Source organism: Pseudophryne corroboree, chromosome 4 (assembly GCF_028390025.1).
Source record: "Pseudophryne corroboree isolate aPseCor3 chromosome 4, aPseCor3.hap2, whole genome shotgun sequence".
NCBI lineage: Eukaryota > Metazoa > Chordata > Amphibia > Anura > Myobatrachidae > Pseudophryne > Pseudophryne corroboree.
Window position 1 is genome coordinate 166,891,154 of NC_086447.1, and position 24,158 is coordinate 166,915,311.

The window sequence follows — 24,158 nt, forward strand, 5'->3', positions numbered from 1 at the left end:
TTTTTTTAAATCAATATTTATTGATTTTTTTAATCAAATTTAACCACTTGACGATTTCTTTCCCCAAAAACCGTTCAGAAATAGTTTTTTTTTAAATGAGTGAATTAGGTGAAGAACATGAATTTAACCTTATCCAAAATTATTTTAGTTAAAAAAGTGGAAAAAAAAATGTTTTTTAAAATTTTCTATAAATATTTTATCTCTAAAAAATCTGAACATCAGTCAGGGAGATCAGTAACATTGGAACATCGGTAACATTTCGACCATAGCGACGTTACTTTTTACACCAAGACAGCTGGCAGGTACACGGGGGGGACTGAAGGGGGCCTTGTGTGTGTGTGTGTGTGGGGAAGGGGGGGGGGGGTGATTTACACCTTACCAGTGACTGCTATTAGCCGCCTGGTGGGGGGTCATGCTGTGCTGATCGATCAGCAGTGATTGGCAGCACGGCAACACTGAGGGGACAGTGCAGGGAGGCAGAGGGACCTTCCGATCTCTCTAAGAGCAGCTGCCGCTTCTAACACTATTTATATGACTGGTCGCATCCTGTGCAACCTTTTTTAGATAAAGCACTTGCTGGTATGGTCGCATCTGATGCGACCATGCCAGGCAAGTGGTTAAAGGAACCAAAAACCAATCCGAAACAAAACACTTGAGGGTGGTTTTGCCAAAACCAAAACCAGAACACAATGATGAATTAGAACCAAAACCAAAACACAGGGGTCCCAGCACATATCTAAAAGGAACTATCTATTGGTGATACCCCGCCAGTCACTGGTCACACAAATCTGGAGCTTTGGTCACACAAATCGCACCACTAGTCTGCTGCACTAGTCATGTGTTGTCATGCAATATGCCCTTTATATATTTTAGCTCCAGGCCCTTAATGTGGCACTGCCTGGACCTGAGCTTAACAGCACATTACAGCCAAGCGTTGCTTTTCCTTTCCTCTCAGTTATATTGCTATCTCTCAGTTCTTAACCTCATGTGTGTTCTTTATTTTCAGTGTTAGAAGACACTGATGACACCTTACTTGTCAGTAAACATTGGGGAAATTTAAATTTAGTGAGAAAGAATTCCCCAAGGAAAGATTGGGGTACATTAATGTCACACCACCAATACCTGATTCTGCGATGACAGCATTCTGCAATCATACATTGCTACCATTCGTAAAGTAAGTGTGTAGCTTCAGTGTAATACATTCACCACATGAATATAGGCAGGAATAGCCCCCACAAGCAATGTGTTATTGATCCCTTTGTATGCATTTATTAAGTAATAAGAAATCTTTGTACATATTCCTGTAGCCGCATATCTCTGCTTGGTCTGTTTTCCTGACTCCACGCGCTGATTTTGTTAAGATGCTACGAGTGTAGAATTATTAGCAGGAACAGAGCAGGAGAATATAAATTGAGGAATTCCCTAAACACTCAGGGCAGGGGAGAAAGCTTATAGCAAAGCATTAAAGTCTTATTTCACCTTGAAAATGATTCTGAACACAAGCACTGGATACAATAAACTGTTTGGTGGGTGGTTGTTCAAAGATATTTCAGAAATATTTAACATGGATTGTATTCTTTAGCCTGGGATATGACATGGAAGAATGTGCATTAACCTTTTCATGCCCACCAACAGCATAAAACTTGTGTTTCATAGCGTATGTACATTATATTGCGTTGATATAGTTTTGTATTATAATTTATCTAGCACATTATAGAACATATCAGCTAGAATCTGATTGGTTGTTATGGGCAACATCTCTATTTTCTGTGGTTCTTGGTGGCTGTGCATACTGTAGGTCAGTCTTTATGAGATTATGTGGGAAAATGTATCAAATCTTCTAAAGAGTGGAGTAGTGGACACGTGGAGAAGTTTTCCATAGCAGCGAACAGGCATACAGTACTAGCTAGCATTTATCAAATATATGCTATAAAAGATAGATACTGATTGGTTGTTATGAGAAAATTCTCCACTGTGTCACACATTCAAGGGGAAATGTATCAAACCTTCTAAAGTGGACAGGTGGACATGTTTTCTGTTGCAACTAATCAGCTTGTGGCTAGCATTTATCAAGTAGATTCTCTGAAATGACAGGTAGAAACCGACTGATTTCTGTGGGGAATATCTCCACTTGTCTACTTCTCCAATGTTTGGAAGGTTTGATACACTAGAGGTACAGTACAGTATGTCAATCATTCAGGAGGAGATGTATCAAACCTTCTAAAGGGGACAGGTGGAGAAGTTTCCCTTAGCAACTCACCAGCTTCTACTGTAGGTGTCATATTATAGAATGTACTTTAGAAAATATAGCTGTAAACTGATATGTTTGATTCAACTCACCCTCAGCTATCTAGGTGATCCTTAAACCATGGCACACTGCAATCACCGCTGTTCTACTGGGTGTGGTATAGAAGATCTACAGGAATTAGATAGACAGTCATTAGGTTGACCCCATATGGTTGATATGCATTAGGTTCATAGGGTCAAAAGGTCAACAGGTTCAAAAAGTTGACTTGGAAAAAGTAGGCAGTACAAAAAAGTCAACAGGTACAAAAGGTCAACAGGGTCAAGATGTCAAAATGTAAATGGTCGACACAGAAAAGGACGACAAAATATTTTACTTATTTTGTGTCATTTTCTATGTTTCATAATATGTGACCCAAATTATAGTAAACGTAGACCATCAAGAGCTTCTTTCACTCTACACGCTTTGGACATGGTACCTCACTCAACTACCACTGCTCTCGGCACAGGTAACTATTCCCAATCCAAATCCATGTGGATGCAAATCAAGCAAAAGTTGAAAACTATGTGAAACTCCCCTAAAACTTGTGTCGGCCATGTGTGTGTTGACAATAGTCATGTCAACCTTTTGAACTTGTCGACTTTTTGTTCCTGTTGACCTTAAACACTTTCTACCTTTTACCTGTTGGTAATGCATGTCAACCATATGGTGTCGATCTAGTGACTGTCTATCTAGAAAACATAAATATATCATCCGGATATTGTTCTACTATACCCACCAGTGATGACACTGGAATCTGGTTGCACAGCTGGAATGGAGTCTATTACATGATTTGGAATTTTTGTTAATCTTGAGATCCACAAGAGCATATATATATAACAGAATAACACTGGACTTATTTGCCAGCAAGGGAAGATAATACTTTTATTTAAAACCTTGTATAATGGTAGAAACCCATAGGTAAATGATGCAAGTCAGCAAAATGAAACTGTAGATGTGTAGAATGGACCTAAGTGAATAGATGTCTCTAATGTGTCATGTTACTATGCCTATGTTGAGTTCACTGGTCATCTTTGCCTTAAAACACAGAGCTCAACAAGATCCAATAAGTATAGAATAATTGTGAATAATTCACATTACTCCAAGGATATTGAAGGTTGTTGTGAAAAATTACTGAACAAATCCCAATTAGGAGAGACTTATATCGGAGATCCTTTAAAAGCATAGGATAAGAATTGCATTAAACATTTCTCTCTGGAAAGTCAAAATCAAACAAAAGCTTCCTAAGAGGACTCCAGAGAGGTCAACCTGTAATTATATGGGAAGGGCAAAAGGTCATTTAGTTAATTACTGTCCCAATGTGACCTCAAGGTCAATAAGATAACTTGATGGGCCTAAAGTCTGCCCTGTCCCCATGACTCTACTGTCCTAAAAAAAGATTGTTCACAATTTGTAAAGCAGTGTTCTAGTGAAAGGCTTAAAAGCGAGTGGAAAACAATGAGGGCTTGTTTACCATTCATCTGTGAACAAAAGACCACAGTGTCTCTTTATAATGAGGTCACCACTTAATACAAGGCAGGGTTTCAGTGAAATAATGAATCCTTGTATTTCTAGCTTATTGTGTTACAATGAGTGCAATGGAAACCGATATATGGAGAAAGTGAGACTGACACAATGCGATATAAAAAGACATAATAGGATAAACAAGACGTCGTCCTAAAAAGAATGTATACGAAAAGAAAAAAATAATTGTGAAAGAACGCTGTAATTATAGATGACATGTTGACACGACTAAAACATTACTCAAACCTTCAGCCCGCATCTCATATTTACATAGAGTAAAAGGAGCCATCTATTTTTGCCTTAATGTGCATCTCATACTCTCGACGTTCCTAACATCATTATTAATAGATAACAAATCCTATATTCATTACTTAGAATAGTAAACTACAAGACTTCTTATGCATAAAGTACTTCCATCCCAACTTCTGTAACAGAACATAACCTAGTAAAGTCTGGGATTCCGCAGAACACTCTCCAATTACAGATTATATCAGCTTCTCACAAAGACCAACATCTTTTCCATATTGCTCCTGGTTTCTCATAACAATGTACTTTCTGGTTATTATTTCAGAAGTTTCTGGGGTTTTTTTGGGACAAGGTTGAATTTTGGAGCTCACAAGGCTCATTAGGTATATAGAAAGTGCTGCATACATGCAGTATTTCATAGTATTATCCCAGCCACAGGTATGCCTGCAGGCCAATGTTGTAAAGATTTTCATAAATTCCTGGGTAGTCATGATAAAGTTTAAATAAGACCTTCAGTCCTCATGTTATTTCACAAAATTACTGAGAATGGCTCCTTCGTTTCTTCTGTATGTACAAGTGTAGTCCACAAAGTTCTGTCTGTTAGGGAAGTGCAATATAAATATGTAATACAGTATATGTACAATATAGTATATTGGATATTATAAACACTTGTAGGTAATTGGATGACACTAAAAAGGTTCCTGTATAGAAATAGCAAATCTATCACAAGGTTAGCAAAACAGAATTAAATTCAACGTATAGAGCTGCCACATACGGTGCTATTATCATGTCACATTGGAAATGCAGCTTATACTTATATTTATATTATAAATAATTGTGGCTAGTTAGCAGACTATGGGGGTTACTCAGATCTGATCGCTGTTGTGTGAATTCGCAAGCCGGGCAATTATCAATTGATTGCCCATGCATACGGATCTTAGTCCGCATGAGCGAGGCAAAACAGCTAAAAAATCCAGCAGCATGGTGCACTAATTGGGGTTCCCGGTCACTTTACAAAGAAAATGAAACCCATTTTCTGTTTTAAAAACTCATGTCGACCTTTCCCCATGTCGACCTTTTCTATGCCGACTTAATGACTGTGTTGACATATTTCAGGTGTCAACATAGTCACTGTCAGCCAATAGTGGCCGACCTAATGACTGTCAAAAATGCACTGTAGACACATAAAGAAAAAGAGTGTAGACTCTATCCCAGAGATTCTTGATTGATGTTGAAAGCATTCTTTCCTTAATTTATCATTTACATCCTGCTGTATGTTATTCTAAATGCCTGATTAAAGACATTCATTGACCAACAGGTACCTCTGAACACTTATCCAGACTTGTTTTTTTTTTACTATATGGCTATGTGAACATATTAGGGATCTTAATCTTATGTGTTAGTGTAAAGATTAATGTGTTGCTTTATGCCTGCAATTCGTATTGCTCTGCTGTCACGTTGCTGAAAATCCCTTAATCCCATTTGTGTGACCAAGTGGAGCTATGTCCAATTCACCATCCATTGTGTCATCACACTCCCACTGTCCCCCTCCATCTCCCAGCACGTCTCTGCTCAGTGACGCTAACATTATGTTACCACAAACTGTCTCTTCTTGCTTCTCACCTGCTGCCCTCAAAACAATTACACAGATCCATCAAAATAATCAATCTTTTCTGTGGTGGCAAATAGTCAGAGACAGATGGGCAGCCGTCCGCAAGAAACCATCTTTAAAAATTAATCTCAACATCAACACAAGTCCTCTTGGGAAAGGGAGTGTGTGACGGTTTTTCTATATTGTGTGACACCGTACATGCTTGTGTATGTGTCTTGTGATAAGATGATGTCATTTGTGTTTCATTGTATTTATCTGTGTAATTGTAGTGTGCCTTAGCCCCCTCCCTTCACAGCTTTGAACATACTTTACAATGTAAATATAAAAGCAGTCCTACTAAATATGATGCCCATTTTGTTATATCTTAAGGAGTAACCATTGTTGTCAATCATGTCTTCTGCTGGCATCTTGTTCAAAAATGTCACAAATACAAATAGCTACAGAATGTGACTGATCTTTATTCTCATGTAAAGGGATTTACCCAAGGTCACAAGAGGAGCTTGGAACCAAAAGGATACACCCACTTCAAAGGCAGAGACATTACCATTGAGCAATTCCATCTCAGGCAGAAGAAAATACAGCGTGAGGCAGTCAGTACTGCCAAGCATCTTGATCTAATGTATGAGCAGAATACATATTTCTCTGATTTGCCAACACAGCAGCTCATGGTGTAAATAAGACGCTGGTATGAGTGTATGAATGCTAACGAGACCGGACTGCCCAGGTCAACACCTCAGGTACCAATTCACATGAAAAGGTTCTTGGGGGTTAATCAGGAAATGTGATTGTATCTCTTACTGCAGTCAACGTGTCTGATTTATGTGTGGCTGCTTCTCAGTGCAGCGCCCCACTTAGCCAAGGCTTGATGTGTGAAGTGATTTGTACTGTGATGGAGATATGAGACATTTAGCAGTGAGCTACACCCTCCTCCCTCTTATTATAAATATAAGGTTTGAGACACGGGGTCAAAGACGGCTACTTACACTGACGTAGCTAATCATGAGTCTGGCCCTCCTAAGACCCAAGTGTACCAGTGACAATGACAAGGAAGGATACTTATATCACAGTGCAAGTTTTAACCTTGCTAGTGCCATAGAGATGAACTTGAATGCCCTGTAGGATCACAGGCTTTTACACTTTTCCCATGCTTGCAACTGAAAGATCTTTCAGTTCTGGACACTTTGGGCCTGATGAGTTGTAAGAAAAATATGTCATCACGGCTGCCATCAGAAATTGAGGGGCTCAGGATTGACAAATTAGGCAACCTCTCCCCCCCCCCAAAAAAAAAAAAAAAAAAAAAAACCCAAACAAAAACATACTGTATTGGACCCTGACAGTAAGAAGTACATTTGCTAACAGGAAAAAAATAAAACACACTAGCCCACACAGGAAAACAATAAAACACATTGGCCCCCACGGGAAGAAAACGCATTGTCCTCCATGGGAAATTTTTTTTTTTTGGCCCATCACAGGAAGAAAATAGAGCATACATAAGACCTGTCTACAGTATATGCCTACAGGCCACGGTCATAGAGACAACTTCAGGACTCCTGGGAGTCCATATCCCAGACAGAGGCATAGTGAGGAGCTTAAGTGCCATGATCAGGCACAAGCTATGATACCCTATCCTCCAGTACAGAAATGTGTAGCCAGAATGTGTTGTTGAGGTGCAGCATGTTTACATTAAGGGCAGCACCCGCTAAATGTTTAGAGCATGTCTTTGTGTGTGTGTGTGTGTGTGTGTGTGTGTGTGTGTGTGTGTGTGTGGAGGGTACTGTATGGTTCATGGGCTGGGGGGCAGGGTGGGTGATTTATATCCCTTGGGCTTAGAGGGCAGGAAAGTGTATGTCCCTTGGGGCTGGGGTACGTCCCTAGGCTGGTATTGTATGTCTATGGGGCCGGGGATAGGGTATATAGTTTATGTCTCTGGGGCAGGGGAAGGGGTGGTAGGGTGGGTAGTGCATGTCCCTGGGGCTATGATTGCCAGCTGCTGCTAGTTATAGCAACGGTGAGGGTCAGTCACCTGCTTCTGCCCTGCTGAGGAGAGGAGCAAAGGTTGTGGATGGGGAGAGCCAGGCCAAGCACACAGCAGCAGCCAGCACTAGTTGGGTATATGGTCGCTGCTGCTCCAGGCTAACAGCACCCAGAAGTACCTGCTAGTCAGAGCAGATGGCAGCTTCCAGTTTGTGCTCCACAGTGCTGCAGCCAATCTAGCAGATATATGGATCAGCCCATGCCAGCAGGCAATGTGAGCCGGCTGGCAACTGAGCTGGCCCCCCTCTGTGTCCTGGCCCGGTACTTCATTCCCAACAGTCACTCTCTTATTGGCGGTCCTGTCTGCCATATATTCTGCTGCATTGGGTCCATGGAAATGAATGTATAAATTTGATGATATGCAGACCTTTATACAACTTTGCAATTTACCTGCCCACATTTGTTTGTGTTTTCTTGTCTAGATTACCCCTCCCTTATATGCACATGTGATGGGCCAATAAATTGATTGAGCAAGTATCATTCTGTGCATCACTGTTCTATGGGTCTTGTAGCTGAAAAGTATTCTGATCCTTATAGTGCCATTGGAGGATACTGGAGTGCATCCAGGTGAGTTGGTTCTTAATTTAAAAATACATAAATGTATGAACCAAAGTGGTGCTATTATCATGTTGTGAAGGACCACCAGAGCAGACATACTTGCTGTGACTGGAGGCTTACCATGAGCCGGGTGTCTGAATACGGCAGCTGTGCAGATGTTTTATTTGTCCAGTACAAAAACATGCAAAAAATGCTAAACAAACAAACCTACACTCTACTCTGCATCAGGCCATTTTTGTGTTACTTCATTACTCAAGGCCCTTTGTAATTTTAATCATTGAGTAACAACTTGTATCCTGGATTTCCTGGATTTTTACTTTTCCAGTCATTTTTGGTGGTTGCAAATTTCTAGAAGAATGAAGACAGTAGCCATGGTATGGTTTTTAAATATGATTTCAAAATGTACTGACTGTATAACAATTATAAAGTTCAAAAATAAATAGCTATACTTGTAGCACAGTACAGTATAACAAGCAAGTGTATCAAAACATATTTATGTTGGGGGGTGGGGGGGGCAAGATATAATTTGATTTTGGTGCTCCCCCCTTTCCAACTGTCTTTTTGTTATGGTGATGCTCCTGGTCCTGGGTCTTCTCTGTCACAGAGGTGATACCACAGGGGAGGAGGTTGTCATCACGGAAGAAGAGGAGGGTGGGATGACCAGGGAGGAGTAGGTAGCACCACAGTCAAGCAGGAGGCAGGGACTGTGGTGTGCATTATCGGAATACGCTTCAGAGCCCCTGTACTGCATGGAGGAGGTAGTGTAATGTTCAGTCCATTAACTTAATAGACTGCACATTACACCTCCTGCTCTGTGCAGTGCAGGGGCCATGCAGAATTTTCCTATAATGCACAGCCCCTAATCGTCTGCGGCGCCTCCAACCTCAGACTGGCGCCTCTAGCTGTCACTCCTCCAACTTAAGACTGGCTCTCACAAATGGGTGCCCCACCACATTTTAACGCTTATAGTATGATAAGAAGCATGGAGAAAATCTGGGACATTATGGTGCTGCATACAGTAGTGCATTAGTGATTGTGGGACATTTGAAGGTACACATGCAACTGCCTAATGCCAATTATTTAATTTAAATTGTTATATCCAAGATGGTTTATATTCTATATAATGTCAAATACAGATGTAGCCACGCTTATCGTTGCTGTAGTTTTGCCATACATGCATCATGGTTGTGGCATAAAAATAGTGCAGGTTGGCATGCTAAGGCGTAGTAAGGCATTCTAAGGTGCAAGAGGATCCACAGCATGCAATACACAGCTTCTCTACTAGGTGGCGATTGCTCCACTAATGAAAACTACAGTGCTGAAAACAACAGCAGCGGATGGATACAGCACTACTGGATACTACTGTATACAATAGCAGGCCCTAAGAAGTGGGCACGTCACTTGTACTGTACGTACTGTAAACCTTTACTGTGTTAATAAAGTTCTTTATGTACAGTAATTAGTAATGAGCGGGTTCGGTTCCTCGGAAACCGAACCCCCCCGAACTTCACCCATTTTACACGGGTTCGAGGCATACTCGGATTCTCCCGTATGGCTCGGTTAAACCGAGCGCGCCCGAACGTCATCATCCCGCTGTCGGATTCTCGCGAGATTCGGATTCTATATAAGCAGCCGCTCGTCGCCACCATTTTCACTCGTGCATTGGAAATGTTAGGGAGAGGACGTGGCTGGCGTCCTCTCCGTTTATTAATGTTGATGCAAATATTTGTGCTTATTGCTTAATTGTGGGGACTGGGGAGCAGCTGAATTATATAGGAGGAGTACAGTGCAGAGTTTTGCTGACAGTGACCACCAGTATACGTTGTCTGCATGAAAAACACTCCATATCTGTGCTCAGTGTGCTGCATATATCTGTGCTCACACTGCTTAATTGTGGGGACTGGGGAGCAGCTGTATTATATAGGAGGAGTACAGTGCAGAGTTTTGCTGACAGTGACCACCAGTATACGTTGTCTGCCTGAAAAACACTCCATATCTGTGCTCAGTGTGCTGCATATATCTGTGCTCACACTGCTTTATTGTGGGGACTGGGGACCAGCAGTATTATATAGGAGGAGTACAGTGCAGAGTTTTGCTGACAGTGACCACCAGTATACGTTGTCTGCCTGAAAAACACTCCATATCTGTGCTCAGTGTGCTGCATATATCTGTGCTCACACTACTTTATTGTGGGGACTGGGGAGCAGCTGTATTATATAGGAGGAGTACAGTGCAGAGTTTTGCTGACAGTGACCACCAGTATACATTGTCTGCCTGAAAAACACTCCATATCTGTGCTCAGTGTGCTGCATATATCTGTGCTCACACTGCTTTATTGTGGGGACTGGGGACCACAAGTATTATATAGGAGTACAGTGCAGAGTTTTGCTGACAGTGACCACCAGTATACGTTGTCTGCCTGAAAAACACTCCATATCTGTGCTCAGTGTGCTCCATATATCTGTGCTCACACTGCTTTATTGTGGGGACTGGGGACCAGCAGTATTATATAGGAGGAGTACAGTGCAGAGTTTTGCTGACAGTGACCACCGGTATACGTTGTCTGCCTGAAAAACACTCCATATCTGTGCTCAGTGTGCTGTATATATCTGTGCTCATACACAAGGTGGGAAGCTGCTCAATCAGATTGTAATGTCACTCAGGTGCTAAAAGGGGAGGGGTAATTCTGTGTAGGAAAAAAACTGTGTTCCCTAATGCACACCGAGTGAATAATATTACTATATAATAATAGTCAGATAATACGGAGATCTTAGTTGCGTATATCTGCAGATATAGGGTTAAGCCCCCAGGCCGATCGACAAGGCTTCTCCGTCACTGGGGGTCCCTAATACTAGGTATGGGCCTGGGGTGCAGGACCCCACAATGTCGGCACAGGTCGGCCACCCCAGGTCAGCACACAGGTGAAAATTAATAGGGGTTAATAAGAAGCACAGAAGTGCTATGTAAGTGGTGTGATTAAAAAATATATACAAAGTGATAGGAAAAATAATAAGTGTTAATAAAGTGTTAGGGTGTGCCGACCTGCAACAGCCCACCCATACCGACACAGGGGCCACTGCACCCCACACCCACCCCATAAATAATTACATATATATATATATATATCTGGGTTAAATTCCCAGTGTAAGGCCACATGGTAATGGCACCTACAGCATCTGAGAGCCAGCTTACCTGGGGATACCCCTGACTTCCCCTATGGCACTACTAGAGTCAGCAATCCCTCCTAATGCTGACCCATTTGTGCCTCTCTATATACAATACACAAGGTGGGAAGCTGCTCAATCAGATTGTAATGTCACTCAGGTGCTAAAAGGGGAGGGGTAATTCTGTGTAGGAAAAAAACTGTGTTCCCTAATGCACACCGAGTGAATAATATTACTACATAATAATAGTCAGATAATACGGAGATCTTAGTTGCGTATTAGAGATGAGCGGGTTCGGTTTCTCTGAATCCGAACCCGCACAAACTTCATGTTTTTTTCACGGGTCCGAGCAGACTCGGATCCTCCCGCCTTGCTCGGTTAATCCGAGCGCGCCCGAACGTCATCATGACGCTGTCGGATTCTCGCGAGACTCGGATTCTATATAAGGAGCCGCGCGTCGCCGCCATTTTCACACGTGCATTGAGATTGATAGGGAGAGGACGTGGCTGGCGTCCTCTCCATTTAGATTAGGGTTGAGAGAGAGAGAGAGAGATTGACCTGAGGCTGTGATACTGTAGAAGAGAGTGCAGAGTTTAGTGATTGACGACCACAGTGACCACCAGACAGTGCAGTTGTTTGTTTTATTTAATATATTCGTTCTCTGCCTGAAAAAAACGATACACACAGTGACTCAGTCACATACCATATCTGTGTGCACTGCTCAGCCCAGTGTGCTGCATCAATGTATATATATATCTGACTGTGCTCAGCTCACACAGCTTATAATTGTGGGGGAGACTGGGGAGCACTGCAGTGCCAGTTATAGGTTATAGCAGGAGCCAGGAGTACATAATATTATATTAAAATTAAACAGTGCACACTTTTGCTGCAGGAGTGCCACTGCCAGTGTGACTAGTGACCAGTGACCTGACCACCAGTATATATAATATTAGTAGTATACTATCTCTTTATCAACCAGTCTATATTAGCAGCAGACACAGTACAGTGCGGTAGTTCACGGCTGTGGCTACCTCTGTGTCGGCACTCGGCAGCCCGTCCATAATTGTATATACCACCTAACCGTGGTTTTTTTTTCTTTCTTTATAGTCATACTAGTTACGAGTATACTATCTCTTTATCAACCAGTCTATATTAGCAGCAGACACAGTACAGTGCGGTAGTTCACGGCTGTGGCTACCTCTGTGTCGGCACTCGGCAGCCCGTCCATAATTGTATATACCACCTAACCGTGGTGTTTTTTTTCTTTCTTTATACATACATACTAGTTACGAGTATACTATCTCTTTATCAACCAGTCTATATTAGCAGCAGACACAGTACAGTGCGGTAGTTCACGGCTGTGGCTACCTCTGTGTCGGCACTCGGCAGCCCGTCCATAATTGTATATACCACCTAACCGTGGTTTTTTTTTCTTTCTTTATACATACATACTAGTTACGAGTATACTATCTCTTTATCAACCAGTCTATATTAGCAGCAGACACAGTACAGTGCGGTAGTTCACGGCTGTGGCTACCTCTGTGTCGGCACTCGGCAGCCCGTCCATAATTGTATATACCACCTAACCGTGGTTTTTCTTTCTTTCTTTATACATACATACTAGTTACGAGTATACTATCTCTTTATCAACCAGTCTATATATTAGCAGCAGACACAGTACAGTGCGGTAGTTCACGGCTGTGGCTACCTCTGTGTCGGCACTCGGCAGCCCGTCCATAATTGTATATACCACCTAACCGTGGTTTTTTTTTTCTTTCTTTATACATACATACTAGTTACGAGTATACTATCTCTTTATCAACCAGTCTATATATTAGCAGCAGACACAGTACAGTGCGGTAGTTCACGGCTGTGGCTACCTCTGTGTCGGCACTCGGCAGCCCGTCCATAATTGTATATACCACCTAACCGTGGTTTTTTTTTCTTTCTTTATACATACATACTAGTTACGAGTATACTATCTCTTTATCAACCAGTCTATATATTAGCAGCAGACACAGTACAGTGCGGTAGTTCACGGCTGTGGCTACCTCTGTGTCGGCACTCGGCAGCCCGTCCATAATTGTATATACCACCTAACCGTGGTTTTTTTTTCTTTCTTTTTACATACATACTAGTTACGAGTATACTATCTCTTTATCAACCAGTCTATATATTAGCAGCAGACACAGTACAGTACGGTAGTTCACGGCTGTGGCTACCTCTGTGTCGGCACTCGGCAGCCCGTCCATAATTGTATATACCACCTAACCGTGTTTTTTTTTTCTTTCTTTATAGTCATACTAGTTACGAGTATACTATCTCTTTATCAACCAGTCTATATTAGCAGCAGACACAGTACAGTGCGGTAGTTCACGGCTGTGGCTACCTCTGTGTCGGCACTCGGCAGCCCGTCCATAATTGTATATACCACCTAACCGTGTTTTTTTTTTCTTTCTTTATACATACATACTAGTTACGAGTATACTATCTCTTTATCAACCAGTCTATATTAGCAGCAGACACAGTACAGTGCGGTAGTTCACGGCTGTGGCTACCTCTGTGTCGGCACTCGGCAGCCCGTCCATAATTGTATATACCACCTAACCGTGGTTTTTTTTTCTTTCTTTATACATACATACTAGTTACGAGTATACTATCTCTTTATCAACCAGTCTATATATTAGCAGCAGACACCGTACAGTGCGGTAGTTCATGGCTGTGGCTACCTCTGTGTCGGCACACGGCAGCCCGTCCATAATTGTATATACCACCTAACTGTGGTTTTTTTTTCTTTCTTTATACATACATACTAGTTACGAGTATACTATCTCTTTATCAACCAGTCTATATATTAGCAGCAGACACAGTACAGTGCGGTAGTTCACAGCTGTGGCTACCTCTGTGTCGGCACTCGGCAGCCCGTCCATAATTGTATATACCACCTAACCGTGGTTTTTTTTTCTTTCTTTATACATACATACTAGTTACGAGTATACTATCTCTTTATCAACCAGTCTATATATTAGCAGCAGACACAGTACAGTGCGGTAGTTCACAGCTGTGGCTACCTCTGTGTCGGCACTCGGCAGCCCGTCCATAATTGTATATACCACCTAACCGTGGTTTTTTTTCTTTCTTTATACATACATACTTGTTACGAGTATACTATCTCTTTATCAACCAGTCTATATATTAGCAGCAGACACAGTACAGTGCGGTAGTTCACGGCTGTGGCTACCTCTGTGTCGGCACTCGGCAGCCCGTCCATAATTGTATATACCACCTAACCGTGGTTTTTTTTTCTTTCTTTATACATACATACTAGTTACGAGTATACTATCTCTTTATCAACCAGTCTATATATTAGCAGCAGACACAGTACAGTGCGGTAGTTCACGGCTGTGGCTACCTCTGTGTCGGCACTCGGCAGCCCGTCCATAATTGTATATACCACCTAACCGTGGTTTTTTTTTCTTTCTTTATACATACATACTAGTTACGAGTATACTATCTCTTTATCAACCAGTCTATATTAGCAGCAGACACAGTACAGTACGGTAGTTCACGGCTGTGGCTACCTCTGTGTCTGCACTCGGCAGGCAGTCCATAATTGTATACTAGTATCCATCTCCATTGTTTACCTGAGGTGCCTTTTAGTTGTGCCTATTAAAATATGGAGAACAAAAATGTTGAGGTTCCAAAATTAGGGAAAGATCAAGATCCACTTCCACCTCGTGCTGAAGCTGCTGCCACTAGTCATGGCCGAGACGATGAAATGCCAGCAACGTCGTCTGCCAAGGCCGATGCCCAATGTCATAGTACAGAGCATGTCAAATCCAAAACACCAAATATCAGAAAAAAAAGGACTCCAAAACCTAAAATAAAATTGTCGGAGGAGAAGCGTAAACTTGCCAATATGCCATTTACGACACGGAGTGGCAAGGAACGGATGAGGCCCTGGCCTATGTTCATGGCTAGTGGTTCAGCTTCACATGAGGATGGAAGCACTCAGCCTCTCGCTAGAAAAATGAAAAGACTCAAGCTGGCAAAAGCAGCACAGCAAAGAACTGTGCATTCTTCGAAATCCCAAATCCACAAGGAGAGTCCAATTGTGTCGGTTGCGATGCCTGACCTTCCCAACACTGGACGTGAAGAGCATGCGCCTTCCACCATTTGCACGCCCCCTGCAAGTGCTGGAAGGAGCACCCGCAGTCCAGTTCCTGATAGTCAGATTGAAGATGTCAGTGTTGAAGTACACCAGGATGAGGAGGATATGGGTGTTGCTGGCGCTGGGGAGGAAATTGACCAGGAGGATTCTGATGGTGAGGTGGTTTGTTTAAGTCAGGCACCCGGGGAGACACCTGTTGTCCGTGGGAGGAATATGGCCGTTGACATGCCAGGTGAAAATACCAAAAAAATCAGCTCTTCGGTGTGGAGGTATTTCACCAGAAATGCGGACAACAGGTGTCAAGCCGTGTGTTCCCTTTGTCAAGCTGTAATAAGTAGGGGTAAGGACGTTAACCACCTCGGAACATCCTCCCTTATACGTCACCTGCAGCGCATTCATAATAAGTCAGTGACAAGTTCAAAAACTTTGGGTGACAGCGGAAGCAGTCCACTGACCAGTAAATCCCTTCCTCTTGTAACCAAGCTCACGCAAACCACCCCACCAACTCCCTCAGTGTCAATTTCCTCCTTCCCCAGGAATGCCAATAGTCCTGCAGGCCATGTCACTGGCAATTCTGACGAGTCCTCTCCTGCCTGGGATTCCTCCGATGCATCCTTGCGTGTAACGCCTACTGCTGCTGGCGCTGCTGTTGTTGCCGCTGGGAGTCGATGGTCATCCCAGAGGGGAAGTCGTAAGCCCACTTGTACTACTTCCAGTAAGCAATTGACTGTTCAACAGTCCTTTGCGAGGAAGATGAAATATCACAGCAGTCATCCTACTGCAAAGCGGATAACTGAGGCCTTGACAACTATGTTGGTGTTAGACGTGCGTCCGGTATCCACCGTTAGTTCACAGGGAACTAGACAATTTATTGAGGCAGTGTGCCCCCGTTACCAAATACCATCTAGGTTCCACTTCTCTAGGCAGGCGATACCGAGAATGTACACGGACGTCAGAAAAAGACTCACCAGTGTCCTAAAAAATGCAGTTGTACCCAATGTCCACTTAACCATGGACATGTGGACAAGTGGAGCAGGGCAGGGTCAGGACTATATGACTGTGACAGCCCACTGGGTAGATGTATGGACTCCCGCCGCAAGAACAGCAGCGGCGGCACCAGTAGCAGCATCTCGCAAACGCCAACTCTTTCCTAGGCAGGCTACGCTTTGTATCACCGCTTTCCAGAATACGCACACAGCTGAAAACCTCTTACGGCAACTGAGGAAGATCATCGCGGAATGGCTTACCCCAATTGGACTCTCCTGTGGATTTGTGGCATCGGACAACGCCAGCAATTTTGTGTGTGCATTAAATATGGGCAAATTCCAGCACGTCCCATGTTTTGCACATACCTTGAATTTGGTGGTGCAGAATTTTTAAAAAAACGACAGGGGCGTGCAAGAGATGCTGTCGGTGGCCAGAAGAATTGCGGGACACTTTCGGCGTACAGGCACCACGTACAGAAGACTGGAGCACCACCAAAAACTACTGAACCTGCCCTGCCATCATCTGAAGCAAGAAGTGGTAATGAGGTGGAATTCAACCCTCTATATGCTTCAGAGGTTGGAGGAGCAGCAAAAGGCCATTCAAGCCTATACAATTGAGCACGATATAGTAGGTGGAATGCACCTGTCTCAAGCGCAGTGGAGAATGATTTTAACGTTGTGCAAGGTTCTGATGCCCTTTGAACTTGCCACACGTGAAGTCAGTTCAGACACTGCCAGCCTGAGTCAGGTCATTCCCCTCATCAGGCTTTTGCAGAAGAAGCTGGAGACATTGAAGGAGGAGCTAACACGGAGCGATTCCGCTAGGCATGTGGGACTTGTGGATGGAGCCCTTAATTCGCTTAACAAGGATTCACGGGTGGTCAATCTGTTGAAATCAGAGCACTACATTTTGGCCACCGTGCTCGATCCTAGATTTAAAGCCTACCTTGGATCTCTCTTTCCGGCAGACACAAGTCTGCTGGGGTTGAAAGACCTGCTGGTGACAAAATTGTCAAGTCAAGCGGAACGCGACCTGTCAACATCTCCTCCTTCACATTCTCCCGCAACTGGGGGTGCGAGGAAAAGGCTCAGAATTCCGAGCCCACCCGCTGGCGGTGATGCAGGGCAGTCTGGAGCGACTGCTGATGCTGACATCTGGTCCGGACTGAAGGACCTGACAACGATTACGGACATGTCGTCTACTGTCACTGCATATGATTCTCTCAACATTGATAGAATGGTGGAGGATTATATGAGTGACCGCATCCAAGTAGGCACGTCACACAGTCCGTACTTATACTGGCAGGAAAAAGAGGCAATTTGGAGGCCCTTGCACAAACTGGCTTTATTCTACCTAAGTTGCCCTCCCACAAGTGTGTACTCCGAAAGAGTGTTTAGTGCCGCCGCTCACCTTGTCAGCAATCGGCGTACGAGGTTACATCCAGAAAATGTGGAGAAGATGATGTTCATTAAAATGAATTATAATCAATTCCTCCGCGGAGACATTGACCAGCAGCAATTGCCTCCACAAAGTACACAGGGAGCTGAGATGGTGGATTCCAGTGGGGACGAATTGATAATCTGTGAGGAGGGGGATGTACACGGTGATATATCGGAGGGTGATGATGAGGTGGACATCTTGCCTCTGTAGAGCCAGTTTGTGCAAGGAGAGATTAAATGCTTCTTTTTTGGGGGGGTCCAAACCAACCCGTCATATCAGTCACAGTCGTGTGGCAGACCCTGTCACTGAAATGATGGGTTGGTTAAAGTGTGCATGTCCTGTTTTGTTTATACAACATAAGGGTGGGTGGGAGGGCCCAAGGACAATTCCATCTTGCACCTCTTTTTTCTTTTCTTTTTCTTTGCATCATGTGCTGATTGGGGAGGGTTTTTTGGAAGGGACATCCTGCGTGACACTGCAGTGCCACTCCTAAATGGGCCCGGTGTTTGTGTCGGCCACTAGGGTCGCTAATCTTACTCACACAGTCAGCTACCTCATTGCGCCTCTTTTTTTCTTTGCGTCATGTGCTGTTTGGGGAGGGTTTTTTGGAAGGGACATCCTGCGTGACACTGCAGTGCCACTCCTAGATGGGCCCGGTGTTTGTGTCGGCCACTAGGGTCGCTAATCTTACTCACACAGCTACCTCATTGCGCCTCTTTTTTTCTTTGCGTCATGTGCTGTTTGGGGAGGGTTTTTTGGAAGGGACATCCTGCGTGACACTGCAGTGCCACTCCTAGATGGGCCCGGTGTTTGTGTCGGCCACTAGGGTCGCTAATCTTACTCACACAGCTACCTCATTGCGCCTCTTTTTTTCTTTGCGTCATGTGCTGTTTGGGGAGGGTTTTTTGGAAGGGCCATCCTGCGTGACACTGCAGTGCCACTCCTAGATGGGCCCGGTGTTTGTGTCGGCCACTAGGGTCGCTAATCTTACTCACACAGCTACCTCATTGCGCCTCTTTTTTTCTTTGTGTCATGTGCTGTTTGGGGAGGGTTTTTTGGAAGGGACATCCTGCGTGACACTGCAGTGCCACTCCTAGATGGGCCCGGTGTTTGTGTCGGCCACTAGGGTCGCTTATCTTACTCACACAGCGACCTCGGTGCAAATTTTAGGACTAAAAATAATATTGTGAGGTGTGAGGTATTCAGAATAGACTGAAAATGAGTGTAAATTATGGTTTTTGAGGTTAATAATACTTTGGGATCAAAATGACCCCCAAATTCTATGATTTAAGCTGTTTTTTAGTGTTTTTTGAAAAAAACACCCGAATCCAAAACACACCCGAATCCGACAAAAAAAATTCGGTGAGGTTTTGCCAAAACGCGTTCGAACCCAAAACACGGCCGCGGAACCGAACCCAAAACCAAAACACAAAACCCGAAAAATTTCAGGCGCTCATCTCTATTGCGTATATCTGCAGATATAGGGTTAAGCCCCCAGGCCGATCGACAAGGCTTCTCCGTCACTGGGGGTCCCTAATACTAGGTATGGGCCTGGGGTGCAGGACCCCACATAGTCGGCACAGGTCGGCCACCCCAGGTCAGCACACAGGTGAAAATTAATAGGGGTTAATAAGAAGCACAGAAGTGCTATGTAAGTGGTATGATTAAAAAATATATACAAAGTGATAGGAAAAATAATAAGTGTTAATAAAGTGTTAGGGTGTGCCGACCTGCAACAGCCCACCCATACCGACACAGGGGCCACTGCACCCCACACCCACCCCATAAATAATTACATATATATATATCTGGGTTAAATTCCCAGTGTAAGGCCACATGGTAAAGGCACCTACAGCATCTGAGAGCCAGCTTACCTGGGGATACCCCTGACTTCCCCTATGGCACTACTAGAGTCAGCAATCCCTCCTAATGCTGACCCATTTGTGCCTCTCTATATACAATACACAAGGTGGGAAGCTGCTCAATCAGATTGTAATGTCACTCAGGTGCTAAAAGGGGAGGGGTAATTCTGTGTAGGAAAAAAAAAAAACTGTGTTCCCTAATGCACACCGAGTGAATAATATTACTATATAATAATGGTCAGATAATACGGAGATCTTAGTTGCGTATATCTGCAGATATAGGGTTAAGCCCCCAGGCCGATCGACAAGGCTTCTCCGTCACTGGGGGTCCCTAATACTAGGTATGGGCCTGGGTTGCAGGACCCCACAATGTCGGCACAGGTCGGCCACCCCAGGTCAGCACACAGGTGAAAATTAATAGGGGTTAATAAGAAGCACAGAAGTGCTATGTAAGTGGTGTGATTAAAAAATATATACAAAGTGATAGGAAAAATAATAAGTGTTAATAAAGTGTTAGGGTGTGCCGACCTGCAACAGCCCACCCATACCGACACAGGGGCCACTGCACCCCACACCCACCCCATAAATAATTACATATATATATATATGGGTTAAATTCCCAGTGTAAGGCCACATGGTAATGGCACCTACAGCATCTGAGAGCCAGCTTACCTGGGGATACCCCTGACTTCCCCTATGGCACTACTAGAGTCAGCAATCCCTCCTAATGCTGACCCATTTGTGCCTCTCTATATACAATACACAAGGTGGGAAGCTGCTCAATCAGATTGTAATGTCACTCAGGTGCTAAAAGGGGAGGGATAATTCTGTGTAGGAAAAAAACTGTGTTCCCTAATGCACACCGAGTGAATAATATTACTATATAATAATAGTCAGATAATACGGAGATCTTAGTTGCGTATATCTGCAGATATAGGGTTAAGCCCCCAGGCCGATCGACAAGGCTTCTCCGTCACTGGGGGTCCCTAATACTAGGTATGGGCCTGGGGTGCAGGACCCCACAATGTCGGCACAGGTCGGCCACCCCAGGTCAGCACACAGGTGAAAATTAATAGGGGTTAATAAGAAGCACAGAAGTGCTATGTAAGTGGTGTGATTAAAAAATATATACAAAGTGATAGGAAAAATAATAAGTGTTAATAAAGTGTTAGGGTGTGCCGACCTGCAACAGCCCACCCATACCGACACAGGGGCCACTGCACCCCACACCCACCCCATAAATAATTACATATATATATATCTGGGTTAAATTCCCAGTGTAAGGCCACATGGTAATGGCACCTACAGCATCTGAGAGCCAGCTTACCTGGGGATACCCCTGACTTCCCCTATGGCACTACTAGAGTCAGCAATCCCTCCTAATGCTGACCCATTTGTGCCTCTCTATATACAATACACAAGGTGGGAAGCTGCTCAATCAGATTGTAATGTCACTCAGGTGCTAAAAGGGGAGGGGTAATTCTGTGTAGGAAAAAAACTGTGTTCCCTAATGCACACCGAGTGAATAATATTACTATATAATAATAGTCAGATAATACGGAGATATATATATGTAATTATTTATGGGGTGGGTGTGGGGTGCAGTGGCCCCTGTGTCGGTATGGGTGGGCTGTTGCAGGTCGGCACACCCTAACACTTTATTAACACTTATTATTTTTCCTATCACTTTGTATATATTTTTTAATCACACCACTTACATAGCACTTCTGTGCTTCTTATTAACCCCTATTAATTTTCACCTGTGTGCTGACCTGGGGTGGCCGACCTGTGCCGACATTGTGGGGTCCTGCACCCCAGGCCCATACCTAGTATTAGGGACCCCCAGTGACGGAGAAGCCTTGTCGATCGGCCTGGGGGCTTAACCCTATATCTGCAGATATACGCAACTAAGATCTCCGTATTATCTGACTATTATTATATAGTAATATTATTCACTCGGTGTGCATTAGGGAACACAGTTTTTTTCCTACACAGAATTACCCCTCCCCTTTTAGCACCTGAGTGACATTACAATCTGATTGAGCAGCTTCCCACCTTGTGTATTGTATATAGAGAGGCACAAATGGGTCAGCATTAGGAGGGATTGCTGACTCTAGTAGTGCCATAGGGGAAGTCAGGGGTATCCCCAGGTAAGCTGGCTCTCAGATGCTGTAGGTGCCATTACCATGTGGCCTTACACTGGGAATTTAACCCAGATATATATATATATATGTAATTATTTATGGGGTGGGTGTGGGGTGCAGTGGCCCCTGTGTCGGTATGGGTGGGCTGTTGCAGGTCGGCACACCCTAGCACTTTATTAACACTTATTATTTTTCCTATCACTTTGTATATATTTTTTAATCACACCACTTACATAGCACTTCTGTGCTTCTTATTAACCCCTATTCATTTTCACCTGTGTGCTGACCTGGGGTGGCCGACCTGTGCCGACATTGTGGGGTCCTGCACCCCAGGCCCATACCTAGTATTTGGGACCCCCAGAGACGGAGAAGCCTTGTCGATCGGCCTGGGGGCTTAACCCTATATCTGCAGATATACGCAACTAAGATCTCCGTATTATCTGACTATTATTATATAGTAATATTATTCACTCGTGTGCATTAGAGAACACAGTTTTTTTCCTACACAGAATTACCCCTCCCCTTTTAGCACCTGAGTGACATTACAATCTGATTGAGCAGCTTCCCACCTTGTGTATTGTATATAGAGAGGCACAAATGGGTCAGCATTAGGAGGGATTGCTGACTCTAGTAGTGCCATAGGGGAAGTCAGGGGTATCCCCAGGTAAGCTGGCTCTCAGATGCTGTAGGTGCCATTACCATGTGGCCTTACACTGGGAATTTAACCCAGATATATATATATGTAATTATTTATGGGGTGGGTGTGGGGTGCAGTGGCCCCTGTGTCGGTATGGGTGGGCTGTTGCAGGTCGGCACACCCTAACACTTTATTAACACTTATTATTTTTCCTATCACTTTGTATATATTTTTTAATCACACCACTTACATAGCACTTCTGTGCTTCTTATTAACCCCTATTAATTTTCACCTGTGTGCTGACCTGGGGTGGCCGACCTGTGCCGACATTGTGGGGTCCTGCACCCCAGGCCCATACCTAGTATTAGGGACCCCCAGTGACGGAGAAGCCTTGTCGATCGGCCTGGGGGCTTAACCCTATATCTGCAGATATACGCAACTAAGATCTCCGTATTATCTGACTATTATTATATAGTAATATTATTCACTCGGTGTGCATTAGGGAACACAGTTTTTTTCCTACACAGAATTACCCCTCCCCTTTTAGCACCTGAGTGACATTACAATCTGATTGAGCAGCTTCCCACCTTGTGTATTGTATATAGAGAGGCACAAATGGGTCAGCATTAGGAGGGATTGCTGACTCTAGTAGTGCCATAGGGGAAGTCAGGGGTATCCCCAGGTAAGCTGGCTCTCAGATGCTGTAGGTGCCATTACCATGTGGCCTTACACTGGGAATTTAACCCAGATATATATATATGTAATTATTTATGGGGTGGGTGTGGGGTGCAGTGGCCCCTGTGTCGGTATGGGTGGGCTGTTGCAGGTCGGCACACCCTAACACTTTATTAACACTTATTATTTTTCCTATCACTTTGTATATATTTTTTAATCACACCACTTACATAGCACTTCTGTGCTTCTTATTAACCCCTATTAATTTTCACCTGTGTGCTGACCTGGGGTGGCCGACCTGTGCCGACATTGTGGGGTCCTGCACCCCAGGCCCATACCTAGTATTAGGGACCCCCAGTGACGGAGAAGCCTTGTCGATCGGCCTGGGGGCTTAACCCTATATCTGCAGATATACGCAACTAAGATCTCCGTATTATCTGACTATTATTATATAGTAATATTATTCACTCGGTGTGCATTAGGGAACACAGTTTTTTTTTTTCCTACACAGAATTACCCCTCCCCTTTTAGCACCTGAGTGACATTACAATCTGATTGAGCAGCTTCCCACCTTGTGTATTGTATATAGAGAGGCACAAATGGGTCAGCATTAGGAGGGATTGCTGACTCTAGTAGTGCCATAGGGGAAGTCAGGGGTATCCCCAGGTAAGCTGGCTCTCAGATGCTGTAGGTGTCATTACCATGTGGCCTTACACTGGGAATTTAACCCAGATATATATATATATGTAATTATTTATGGGGTGGGTGTGGGGTGCAGTGGCCCCTGTGTCGGTATGGGTGGGCTGTTGCAGGTCGGCAC